Here is a 1,833-nt window from a genome sequence, read left to right as displayed (position 1 = left end):
CTAGGTTCGTAGGAGCCAAGTGAAACAATAACCACTGGACACAGAGGCAGAATGATTTGAAACTCTTTAGTTCCACAAAGATCTTAACAATACAAAACACAATAACATTACAACCTTGGGCCCATAAACTAAGAAATAAAATAAAATAAATGTCCAAATGGGAGTGTTCCTCGGTGGTTTGGATCCAAAAATCAAAAGTCAATATTCCAGGATATCCAAGGAAGGCTTTCGTTGCTGCCGGTCAGTTGGACTGACACAAATCCTACCACTTAATCCGTTAAGTGGTGTGGCGGAATTAAAAGTTCTGCTTGAAGCACCGAAGGTGGACTGGGAGCTCGCCATCAGTTGGATCGCTCATCAGCTTCGTCAGACATGAAAGCTGAAGCTTCACTCTTTCCAAGCATCACAATAGAACCTGACCTGTATTTAGAAAACAGGTTTACAATCCAATTCAATGCATAGAACCTCTTCAAATGATCACCTAAATGTTCAGTTCAAGGTGGTTGTACAACACTGATAATCTTTATGAAACAGGAATCAAAATACTATGGGTTACATGCTGAAAACCATAATTAATCTTAACAATTAAGAGTTTATCATGTCAAAATGTATTTTAATCAATTCAAATTCAAAGGAATAATGTTTTAAAGATTTCATTCAACCAAGAAATTCTTACTTCTACATGAAGGCATAACATGTGCTTCCTCAAGTGTTTCTCTCATTTTCTAGTTTTTTTTTAACATCAGAGAAGAGATTTTCACTGAAATACATCCGTTCTCATAACCTAACTAACTTAAATTACAGCTTTGCTGCTTCTAAGCAACTTAAATGAACTTAAAATGACTTCTCGTACTCCTGAACACATTTTAACTTCGCATCACATGTGCAAAAGATGAGGCATTTCACACAGTGAAACTCTCATAATGTGCTCATTCCAGTCAAATTTCACCATCAATCCATTAATATAAATGTTTTTAAGTGCAAAACATGAATCAAAAACAACTTAAGATGTACAAAACACCCTTAATTGAAACAACATGGTCGCCTCACATCTCCACATACACACACATTGCAACACGCAGCGGCAAGCTTACCAATGGTTTTTTCAGGAGAAACGCGGCCGGAAAGTGCTTCAACGACGGTTTTTCCTCTCTCTGAAACGGAGTTTTCGGAGCATGGTATCAACAACTACTTCATTTCTCAGTTTGACTGCGACATTGTACAGTTTCCATACCTTTTTTCCCGTTTTTCTCTCTCACGCGGAAGTGAAGTGGCGTGCTCCGTCTGTGCATTAGTGAGGTTAAACTGCTTCACTAGCGCGGCCTACTACTTCCGGTCTTCAAAATAAACTTCAGGTTTTTCAAAGTAAAATACAAAACACTTATAAACATAAGGAAATAATTAAATAATGACTGCAAATTAATTGATTTTATTTATTAACCCTTCTGGAGCTGGGTTACATAAACATTGCACTGAAAAAATAGAACAACTTGTAAATACAAAATTAAAACCATAACAATAACAACAACATTTTTTTATATATATATATTTTTTTGTTTGTTTGTTTTATTGCTGCAAACCAAACCTTTAAAATAAAACTACACCACTGGTGTGCTGGTCTCCTGTACCCCCTCCACCAGTCCGAGCTGGGGCCTGTTTGAAATAGAATCCCATGGCCAAGCGGATTTGGTCGTCTGTAGCCTCCTTAAAATTCTTCCGAATTGCTTCTGCAAACAAAGCAATAGAACAAATGAAGAAAAACTGCAAATGTGGCTGCCTATTGTATTATGAATTATGGTGAATTATGTGTATTATGGTCAAGTATTGGCATCT

General features: G+C 36.8%; 1 long non-coding RNA gene across 1 annotated transcript; it reads right to left on the bottom strand.

The window, feature by feature from the left end:
- Positions 1-240: 240 nt before the first annotated feature.
- On the bottom strand, positions 241-1,528 carry LOC115382922 (uncharacterized). The gene is made up of 3 exons (XR_003930603.1): positions 1,235-1,528; positions 1,095-1,154; positions 241-420 (listed from the first exon to the last, which is right to left on the bottom strand). It is a non-coding gene; the product is annotated as an uncharacterized LOC115382922 (long non-coding RNA).
- Positions 1,529-1,833: the final 305 nt, after the last annotated feature.

The sequence above is a fragment of the Salarias fasciatus genome (assembly GCF_902148845.1).
Source record: "Salarias fasciatus chromosome 7 unlocalized genomic scaffold, fSalaFa1.1 super_scaffold_4, whole genome shotgun sequence".
NCBI classification, from domain to species: domain Eukaryota; kingdom Metazoa; phylum Chordata; class Actinopteri; order Blenniiformes; family Blenniidae; genus Salarias; species Salarias fasciatus.
The sequence above is the reverse complement of the archived record's forward strand: the minus strand, read 5'-3'. Positions and strand labels throughout refer to the sequence as shown.